General features: G+C 37.7%; 1 non-coding gene across 1 annotated transcript; it reads right to left on the reverse strand.

The window, feature by feature from the left end:
* Window positions 1–10,641: 10,641 nt before the first annotated feature.
* Window positions 10,642–10,723, reverse strand: TRNAS-CGA (transfer RNA serine (anticodon CGA)). The gene has a single exon. It is a non-coding gene; the product is annotated as a tRNA-Ser (tRNA).
* Between the last annotated feature and the right edge of the window lie 200 nt (window positions 10,724–10,923).

A 10,923-nucleotide genomic window follows, 5' to 3' on the forward strand; every position in this document is an offset into this window, starting at 1 on the left:
CGGCGGGAGATGAGCTGAAATCCTCCCGCCGATTTTTCGGCGACGCGGGCGAGCTCGCGCCATCTCCCCTGCTCGCACGAGGGGAGAAGCGCGTCGTCCTTCCCTGCCTCGCCCGAGCCAGGCTCGCGAGCTACTACCGATTCGGGTGTTTCCCCTGGGCCTGGCCTGGACGTGCTTTAAGTTTCGTGCGATGCGGGCCGCACAGTGAACGCAAGCAACCAAACAGGCCATATTCTTCCCGTGCGGGCCAGGCTGGGCCTAATGCGGGCAACCAAACACGCCCTAGGGGAGCCCCTATTCAGCGACCTATGCGTTGGATACTCAGCGAACACACACCCCCTCTCTCCTCCGTGCATGATTTGGGCCGACCCATGTGCAGGCCCGTGGCACCTTGTTTTTTTTTCAATTTTCTTCTTTCGTTTTTTGTTTCTTTTCTTTTAATTTTTACTTTGAGAAATGTTCACAAATCTAAAATTCCAAAAAAGATCATTATTTCAAATTAAAATTCTTAATTCCAAACTATTCATGAAATTTAAAATGTTCTTGAATTCTGAAAATGTTCACCAATTCAAAAAATTCAACAATTGTTCACAATTTTTTAAAAACCTCTTAATTTCAAAAAATTGTTCAAACATTTCTAAAAAGTTCATCAACACAAAAATGTTCATGCATTTTGAAGAAAGTTCATAGAAAAAATGTTCTTGACTTTCAAATATTATTTGTCGATTCATAAAAGATTACGAGTTTCAAAACTCACTAGAATGGGCTGGTTTTAATTGTTTCCTCTGTTTTCTCTCTTAGGTTGTCATGTCGGTTTCGTTCAAAAAATCGGCTATTTTTTACAAAGTAAAGTAATTAAAGCACCTTTATACAATGCAAAAGTATTTTCAAAAATATTTTTAGTATTTGTTTTAAAGGAATTCAATATTTACTAAAAAATTACACCATAGATTAAAATAAGTTCACCATGTATTACAATAATTTAGACTGTAATGATAATATCACCATATATTAGAAATACCAGCATACAATGAAAGTGTTCATGATATATGAAATTGGGTTCACCATATATTAATAAATATTCAATTTGTATTTGAAAATGTTAATCATATACGAAAATGTTTAAAGTACAAACACAATGAAAAAGCAAAAGAAACCAAATAAGAGATTGACCAAATCCAGGAAAATCAAAAAGAAACTAAAACTAAAAGAAAATGAAATACATAAAACCATAAAGAAAAGAACCAAAACATGAAAACAAAAAAAAAACACTGAGTGAAGACAAAAGCACGCACAGGGAAACCCCGAGTTGCACTGACCCATCGCCCCTTGGGTGTGAGCGGATGCGTCAACTAGGATTTGCGCGGCTATGCCTTGCGCTATGCGAGATAGTAGCTCGGGTCGCCTAAAGGGAGTGGGTAGCGGGCTGGCCCATTAGGCGCATGTATTCGTCAGTGTTCTCTACTCAAAAAAAAGTGTAGTTGGTGGTGATGGTGTGCCTGCCATCGTTCATTTACAACCGTTCGATTTACATCCAACGCATGTGAGACAAACTATGTCAGTTTTGCAAAAAGACTCTCATACTCCACTCTTCTTTTGTAGATAACCCCCTGCCTCTCACGTTCAGCCATCTCTCCCTCTCACCTCATCTAGCCATCTCAGGAAAAATAAGAAGGATCTGGAGAGGTCGTTACTTTCGGCGCTCGTCTGCCCCCAACTCATCTCGTGCCTTCTCTCAGGCTGCATTGCCGATCACAACCACGCCCCCTCCTCCTTGCCATCTCCTCTGCCCCCTTCCAAGTCATCCTAAGTTACATTCATGGTGGTCTAGAAAAAATAAACAAAATCGATACTCAACAAATAATTCTTAAATATTATTTTTTGCACAGCACAATAACTGTTATTTCGTCAAAAAATTTGGATGCAGGTTGAACATTTAAATGCTTTTGTTTGCAAAAGCTATTCTTTTATCTATTTTGCCTACATTTACTATTCACCCGGATGATTTTGAGCTCTAGAGAAGAAATAATATCCGAAGAAATCTATCGATATTTGTTACACATGAGATGACTCCCACATACTTTGTCAAATAAACAACTCTCGGATCAATGCATTTCAATGTTCCGTGCAATGCACGGGCATCTTACTAGTGACTAAAAAAAGTTCACCATGTATTAAAACAATTTGGACTGAATATTAGAAATGGTCCACCGTAAATGAATTTTTCATGACATATCGAATTGGGTTCATCCACAGTAAATAAATATTCAGTGTGTATTTGAAAATCTTCATCATACGTGAGAAAATGTTTATAGTGCAAAAACAATGAAAAGGCCACAAAAAAGATAGACCAAATCCAAAAAAGTTAAAGCTAAAATGAAAAATAATAAATAAAAACAAAAAGAAAAGAAAAACCAAAGCCAGAAAACCAGAAACAAAAAAGATCAAGCGAAATCGTAAACACGCGTAGGGAAGCCCCGAACTAGGCCGACCCATTGCCCCTCGCATGGGAGCGATGATGTCAACTGGGATTTTCCTGCCCATTAGGCGCATGGGTTCGTCGTCACGCTGATTAATTAAGTTCATCGTGTATTAAAATAAGTTGGACTGTAAAAAGGATTCCCCATATATTTAAAACAATCCAGTGTATGTTAAAAAAGTTTATAATATATCAGATTGCGTTTACCGTATATTAAATTAATATTCAATGTGTATTCGAAAATGTTCACTATATATTAGGAAATGTTTATAGTACAAACACAGTGAAAAGGAAAAAAACAGAAGAAGAAAACAAGAAAAGCAAAATAAATTGAAAGAAAAAGAACTACATAAAAACATAAAGAAACTAGAAACCAATAAAAACATGAAATAAAAAAACCGAACGGAAACAATCTCACGTGCAGGAAAGCCCTGAACTACGCCGACCCATTGCGTAGGGATCAAGTAAGATTTGTTTTTACGTATAAAGATCACTAATTAAGGGGTGCCCCTTGCAAAGGTCACTTCCATCTTTCGAGGGATGGACAAGTGCCTGGAAGATTTCCCTTTTTTACGTAGATTTATTTATTCAAACGTTTTAACTCTTAATCCACGCATCCAAGTCCCGTCCCGTTTTCACCCAACTTCTCACTTCAGGCTCTTTGAAACTAGACCCAATGTTCATAGGCTTCGAAGAACTTTTCTTTTTTAACAAAAATCCAAAAAACAAGAAAAAAAATCCCAAGCCGGAAGCATGTTTTTTAAAACTTTTTTCCTATCTCCAAGCCTCTCGCGAAAGCTAATCTGTGCTTTCACGAGAAGCAAATATGTGCTTCTCATGAAAGAAAAAAAACATGTTTTCCCCCTATCAGTTGCGCCTCCCATGGAAGCAAAAGGGCAAGGAAAACACATTTTTTCCCTAGAGGCACTCGTGGAAGCAGATGTGTGTTTCCATGAGAAGCAAATATGAGACTCTCATGGAGGCAAAAAAAGCTCATTATTCTCTTTTCCGAGAGCCGAAGTTGTTGCTCTCGCGAAAGCAAATCTGTGTCTCCACGAGAAACAAATTTGTGCTTTCTATGGTAGCAAACAAATGCGTTTTGTTCTTTTTCTGAGAGGCTTGGAAGCAAATCTACGCCTCCACGAGAAACAAATATATGCCTCCTTTGAATTTTTTTTGTAATTTATCCTTGATTTATAGAAACGATTGTGTCATTCAAAAAAAGTATGCGACACTTTAAATATGTTCACCTGTTTCATAGTAATACATGTGCCTTTTTATAAAAAGTAATGGATATATTGTTTTTTTGCATAATTCAAATAAATATTTCATATTATTCATGATAATATATGTTAAAATGTAGAAATTTTCACGTGTTCCAAAATATGCTTGTGTCATTTAAAAAATCTTTATACAATTTAAGAAAATATCGCACACTTGTATCAATATTTTATATCACTCAAAAACAGTTCAACGTGTATTTGGAAAATGATACTATTGGAAAAATATGTTTAAAAGCATGTATTTAAAAAGTATGTTAATAATGTATTTCAGAAATATTAAATATGTACAACTTATTTTAGAAGTACAAAAAAATATACAATGCGTATGAAGAAAAGTAGACATAAAAAATATATTTGAAAAAAAGTTATTCATACATCCGCAAAATGTTTGACATGTATAAAAAATGTTTCTGGTGTATATGAAAAATATACAATGTGTATGAAAAAATTAAATACGTATTGAATAAACCCGAGGAATACCAAAAAAAAGAAAGAAAACCAAAGAAAACTGAGGCAAAAGTGAAATCCCCGATAAAGAAACAACTACAGTACTATGTCGACCCGGCAGTGCCGCGCCAAAGACCTACTTACATCTCGCAACGGACGAGGAATAGCTCATGCGACCCTGCATCCCAAAATAGACTGCGAATTCGATCATAGAGCCATAGAAAAACATGGTGTAATAAACCTTTGCAGAGCTGTCATTTATATGGGCCTATAAGAAAGGCCGAGAACATGAGACGTCGGCGTGGAATCAAGACGTATCTAGGTTGAAGTTTTGGGCTTCTAACTACAACTACGTAAGGCTGAAGTGCAAATATCGAATGTGCAAAAATGCAAAGAAGAAGAATGGCCGAGATTCCAAATCCTATTTGATGCACGCTGCGGCAATATAATCGCCGAAACATAAAGAAAAGAAAAGCCAAAACAAGAAAACCACACACAAAAAATCAAGCGAAACCTAAGCACGCATAGCGAAGCCCCGAACTAGGCCGACCCATTGCCCCTCGCGTGTGAGCGACGACATCAACTAGGATTTTCCTGCCCATTAGGCACATGGGTTCGTCACGCTTATTAATTAAGTTCGCCGTGTATTAAAATAAGTTAGACTGTAATAAAAAAGTATTCACCATATAGTTGAAGACGTCCATTGTATGTTAAAAAAGTTTATAATATATCAGATTGGGTTCACTGTATGCTAAATAGATATTTAATGTGTATTTAAAAATGCTTGCAGTATATTAAAAAATGACCATAGTACAAACACGGTGAAAAAAAAAGACAAAACAAATCCAGAAGAACAGAAAATAGAAGAATAAAATAGAAAACCAAAATAAATTTAAAGAAAAAGAACAACATAAAAACATAAAGAAAATAGAATTAAATAAGAAAATAAAACATGAAAATAAAAATCTAGCCGAAAAAATTGCAAGTGCAGAAAACCGCCGAACTCGCCTGACCCATTGCGTAGGCATCAACCAGGATTTGCCTAAGATCACTAATTAGGGCGTACCCCTTGCAAAAGTCACTACCACCTTTTGAAGGGTGGACAAGTGGCACACAACATGTGCACTGCTTGTCGTGACCCGAAAGATTTCCATTTTTTTATGTCGATTCGTTTATTCAAAAGTTTTATATTTTAAACTATGCATCTAAAATCGGATCCATTTTCACCGTTAAACTAGATCTCATGTTAATAGGTTTCGATTAACTTTTTTTCATAAAAATCCAAAAAATAGAAGAAAAAAACAAGGCAGAAGTACATTTTTTTTAACCTTTTTTCCGCTTTACTAGTCTCTCGCGGAAGCAAATCTGTACGCTCACGGAAGAAAAAATAACACATTTTTTCCCTATCAGTTGCGCCTCTCGCGGAAGCAAACCCGTATCTTCACAAGAAGCAAATATGTGCCTCCTGTGGAAGCAAAAATGAAAAAAAAACACATTTCTTTTCTTTTCATTGAGGCACTTGTGGAAGCAAATATGTGTCTACCATGAAAGCAAAAAATAATAATGTTTTTCCTTTTCGAAAAGGCATAGTTGTTCCTCTCACGAAAGCAAATATGTGTGTCCACGAGAAGAAGATCTTTGCCTCCCGTGGAAGCAAAAAGGATGTGTTTTGTTCCGTTTCAAGAGCTCGTGGAAGCAAATTTGAGCCTCCACGAATGCAAATATGTGCCCCCATGGAAACAAGAAAAAAGCAAAAAACTTGCATTTTTTTATTTTTTTATTTCAAAAACTAGAGAAAACCGGGTGAAAACCAAAAGCCGATTTTTTTTAAAAGGAACCATCTAAAACCGGAAAATGCGTATAAAAAATTTAAGAAAATGCTGAGGGAGATCCCAGCATGCGACATGTGTGACGGCGGTGAGAGCATGGCCTGCTCTCAGGCCATCAGAAGGACGTTTGTGGGGCTCCCACAAGGTGTACCCCTCGATTAGTTGCTCCCGGATTTGCCTACCCTACATGGTCGCGACTATGCGTCGCACTTTGCGGGATAGTTGCTCGTTTCGCCTACAAGGATTTGGTACTGGGCTACCGCATTAGGTGCATCGGGTGGTCACGTGATATAGCGCTTGGCTTTTTCCTTTTGAAATTTTCTAATTTATAAAAATGAAATTTATATACCACGAAAAAATAATTACTTAATTTTATGGTGTTCAACGCACATTTAAAAACCTCCTTGCAATGTAAGAAAAATGTTCTCTCAAATTTTAGGAATGATTGTGCCATTCAAAAAACAATTATGTGACATTTCAAAAATCTTAACCTGTTTCAAATAATATACGTGACATTTGAAAAAACTGATGAATATAATTTTTCACGTAATTCAAATAAACGTTTCAAATTATTCATAAAAATGTAAGTTACGTATGAAGAAATGTTCACGTGTTTCAAAATATGCGTGTGTCATTTGCAAAGATATTTATACAATGTAAGAAAATATCACACACCTCTATCAATATTTTGTATCACTAAAAAATAGTTCCAACATGTATTTGAAAAATGTTACTAACACGTATTTGATTTTTTTTCGAAAGCATGTATTTAAAATATATATTTTAATAACGTATTTCATAAATATTAAACACATACAATTTTTTTAGAAGTACACAAAAATGTACAATATGTATGAAGAAAAGTAGACACAGAAAATATATTTGGAATAAAATGTTTTTGATACATTTGCAAAATGTTAAACATGTATAGAAAATGTGCTGGTGTATACGAAAAAGATACAATGTGTATGGAAAAATTAAATATGTGTTGGTAAAGAGAAAAAAAGAGAGAAAACCAAAGAAAACTGAGGCAAAAGTGTGAAACCCCCGACAAAGAAAACCACAACAAGAAAAAACTCACACGACAGCTACAGTACTATGCCGGCCCGGCAGTGCCACGCCAAAGACATACTTACGTCTCGCAATGGATAAAGAATAGCTCATGCGGCCCTGCATCTCATTGATTGCGAATTCCATCATAAAGCCGTAGAAAAAGATGGTGTAATAAAAGCTTTGCGGTTCTGTCATCGATATGGGCCTATAAGAAAGGCCGAGAACATGAGATGTCGACGTGGGATCAAGAAGGCGTATCTGGGTTGAAGTTTTGGGCTTCTAACTACAACTACATAAGGCTGAAATGCAAACATTGACTGTCCAAAAATGCTAAGAAGAAGAATTGCGCACATACCGAAACCTATTCGACGCACGCTACGGCAAAATAGTTGTCAAAACACAGGCAGATGTGCAACAGTGATTTGGGCCGGTCCATTTTTGCCATTCGCACAGGGGTTCTCGTTCTCGTTTTGGGAACCTTTAGAAGGTGTGTGAACCGGTTTTTCCATTTTACTAGTTTTTTTTAACTTTACTAATTTGAAATAAAGTTTGCCGTTTCATAGAATATTAGTAAATTTGAAAAATGTTCACCAATCTGGGAAAGATGTTTGCATTTTCCGAAAATGTTCATTAATTGGAAAAATGTACTAAAATTGATATTGAATTTTTTTGCAAATTCTATAAAATATTTTTGAATTTTTTAAAAATGTTCTTGGTTTTCTTATAAAATCAAACTTTTAAAAATATTATTGCGTTAAAAATGTTCACATATTTTAAAAATGATTGCAAATTTAAAAAATGTTCAAATTTTGAAATATTATTTTCTTTTCAAAAAAAGCAATTTGAAAAAAGGTCGCTACAATAACATTGGATGCTGCAGATAGTGCTTCCTACAGTGACTAGCTGTTTGCTACATCCATGGTTCACTATTGTGCGAGCCCAGTTGGGCGCTCCCCTCTATGTGGGAGGCCGACAAGTTGACGTAGAGTGCAGTGGCTTTCCTCACACTAGACATGTGGGGAATGCCCGTTATCTCATGGGCTAATTTTGATAGGTAGGTGAGTAATGTGCTAAGGGCATGTACAATGGTTCGAAAACTAAATGCAACAACTATGTTTCCCAAATACCCCATTCCTATCATAGAAGACCGACAATTTTGGATGAGGTGTGAACTGAGATAGATTTGAGGGATGGTTATCACCAAATAAGAATGAAAGGAAGAGGATATCTACAAAACAGCCTGAAGGACTGCCTTTTTGAATTCAAGGTGATGCCTCGGCTTCTTCTACCAATTTTAAATCTTTTCGAAGCCTTCGGCTCCCCCTTCCATATTACTCTACCTCCAGAAATTCAGGATCCCCAAGCTCTAGCTCATTTAGCAAGGCTAAACTTCTATTTGAGCCTTTACAAGCAGGATCCTGGATGGGTTACGTTCATTCATAACGAGCTTAATCACAATAGCCCTCTGGAAGACATACCTGGACGGCTTATGCTATTCCTAGTGGAAGAAAAGTTGTCTAGTACCATCCTGTTAAGGACAGGTTTTGTTGTTCATATGTCAAGGGCTGGTAAGGTTTTGCGCGTTGTATCAAATTAAACCACATGCTCCACCGCTTGTGCAGGTCACCATCAATTCCTTTGAGTTTCGATCTTGCGACCGTACTCCCCAGGAGAAAGATTAGTGGGTGTAGGCTTCGGTGGAGTTTCAGACCTGGCCCATTGCTCTCATCCTGAACTAGCTATAACCCTTATAGCGAGCCTCGCTTTACCGCTGAACATCAACAAATGATCGATTCCCTGCACTAGCAAGTATTGGATTGGAGTGGGCGTTAGTTGGCTCACCATATGGTACAGATCGATAGATATATTTGATATGTCCTATAACGTGGAGATGGAGATAGCCAAACCCCTTTCTCGAAAGGCAAACCCACTTTATCATCCAACACAAGATCTTCCTATAGAATACCACCATTGTCTTTCTCCATCTCACTCAATAGTATATACCGGTATAAATAGCTCAGCTGACGAAATAGAGCGAGCAAGAGCTCAAACTTGGTAGGAAAGTTCAGATAAGTCGACTCGACTCCTTAGTGCAGCGTACACTTCAAAATGAGCGAATCATAATAAAAAGATGTTGGGGTGGGGGGGGGGGGGGTAGTGGTTACGAATCCAGGGCAATCAACCACTATCTAAAAACCCAGTTTGGACAATTCTTGCATCAAAATGCACTTTTTTTAAGAAGAAATGGAAATGCTACCTTATCAATTTCTGGCAATATTATTTCTGTTTTTGGACTCACCACGTCATGGAGATCTCGAGGCCCCCTATACCCTATACATGTAGGGTAGAGGAGGGATAGAAGAGTGGGCATGTGGCTTCTATCACATAGTTTCTTTTGAAAATGGATGACTCATGTTTCGAGGTCTCAAGAAAAGGGCGCGGAAACAGATAGAAACTCTTTAATGGAAATTGAAAAGAAATGTAGCCCCAGTTCCTTCGGAAATGGTAAGAACTTTGGCGCAAGAAAAAGGGGCGACCCATATCATCTTGACTTGGTTCTGCTCCCCCCCCCCCTTTTTAAGAATACCGAGTTGTGGGAAGGAACATATATCTATTTACATAAAAAATCCTATGGCAGGCCGCAAATCAGGTCTATGAGTGAGCGACCCTTAATAAACACCGATTGATACGTGTCAATGTCAACAAGTGGATTTGATATGACAATCTTATCTTAAACCCTTTCATGTAATTTAGAGATGAAAAAATGATTTATAATGTGTTATTGTTTAGTCTAATCTCTAATAATTATATATGTGATGAGAGTATTGTTGCTAAAAGATCATCTCTTAAATAAGAGAAGACAAATCTTCTCTTATAATTTTTCTTATCCGTCTTAGCATTTTTCTTACATCATTTGCAAAAGGAAAAATTACATGACACTCATTATACATGGCTTGATGGGTCGGCCAAGCGAGCGGGCATTTATTTCCGGTGGTGTGGAAGGAGGGGGAACGACCCTAGTCAAAAATCATCTCTTAAATAAGAGAAGACAAATCTTCTCTTATAATTTTTCTTATCCGTCTTAGCATTTTTCTTACATCATTTGCAAAAGGAAAAATTACATGACACTCATTATACATGGCTTGATGGGTCGGCCAAGCGAGCGGGCATTTATTTCCGGTGGTGTGGAAGGAGGGGGAACGACCCTAGTCAAAAATCATCTCTTAAATAAGAGAAGACAAATCTTCTCTTATAATTTTTCTTATCCGTCTCAGCATTTTTCTTATCCGTCTCAGCATTTTTCTTACATCATCTGCAAAAGGAAAAATTACATGACACTCATTATACATGGCTTGATGGGTCGGCCAAGCGAGCGGGCATTTATTTCCAGTGGTGTGGAAGGAGGGGGAACGGCCCTAGTCCAATGGAACTCGGGCAGAAAGGAAGTGTAAGCGAGAAAACAAAAAAAATAACTTCGACAGCAGGATTCGAACCTGCGCAGGCAATGGAATTCGGGCTGAAAGGAAGTGTAAGCGAGAAGAAAAAAAACCGTCGACAGCAGGATTCGAACCTGCGCAGGCAAAGCCCAACAGATTTCGAGTCTGTCTCCTTAACCACTCGGACATATCGACTTTCTTGAACAGGAACGCAAGACGATCCTACTTGTACCAACAGCCATTCGTGGCAGTTCTTGCATGCTGAGAAATTAGCTCACGTTCTACTCCTTCCAAGACCAGACCACCCGCCTCCATGAGCAACTGTGCCCGAATTCATCCAAGGTGGATTCTTTCGCCCAAACTGTGCCCGAATGCATGTACTGTACGTTGCCGCC

The sequence above is a fragment of the Aegilops tauschii genome, chromosome 1, assembly GCF_002575655.3.
Source record: "Aegilops tauschii subsp. strangulata cultivar AL8/78 chromosome 1, Aet v6.0, whole genome shotgun sequence".
NCBI lineage: Eukaryota > Viridiplantae > Streptophyta > Magnoliopsida > Poales > Poaceae > Aegilops > Aegilops tauschii.